We start from the raw sequence: 567 nt of genomic DNA on the forward strand, positions 1-567 counted from the left end.
CCGGCTCGCACCTGGTCCTGCTGGTCCTCACCTGGCCCCCACCTGGTCCTGTTGTTCCTCACCTGGCCCCCACTTGGTCCTATTGGTTATCACCTGGTCCCCACCTTGTCCTATTTGTCCTCAACTGGCCCCACCTGGTCCTGTTGGTCCTCAACTGGTCCTGTTGGTCCCCACCTAGTCTTATTAGTCCTCACCTGGTCCTGTTGGTCCTCACCTGGTCCTGTTGGTCCCCACCTAGCCCTATTAGTCCTCACCTGGCCCCCACCTGATCCCCTGCTGGTCCTACACAACCTTTAATGTTGAGAAGAAACTTTGATACCTGCAGTGGACAGTGGGACACGTGGGCAGGGTGAACAGATGAGACAGGTGGGACAGCATGGGAAGGTGACAGGACAGGTTTTGTTTTTTTGTTAACGTTCAGTTTTTGACGATAAACATCAATAATTCAATCTATTAACTGGTTTTCATTGGTCTGTGTGTGTGTGGGGGGGGAGGGTGTGTGTGTGTGTGTTTGTGTGAACCATCTTTAAAGTGTGTGTTGTTGATGCTGAGAGCTACTGAAGGTCT

The sequence above is a fragment of the Nematolebias whitei genome, chromosome 6 (genome assembly GCF_014905685.2).
Source record: "Nematolebias whitei isolate Nwh7 chromosome 6, NemWhi1, whole genome shotgun sequence".
NCBI lineage: Eukaryota > Metazoa > Chordata > Actinopteri > Cyprinodontiformes > Rivulidae > Nematolebias > Nematolebias whitei.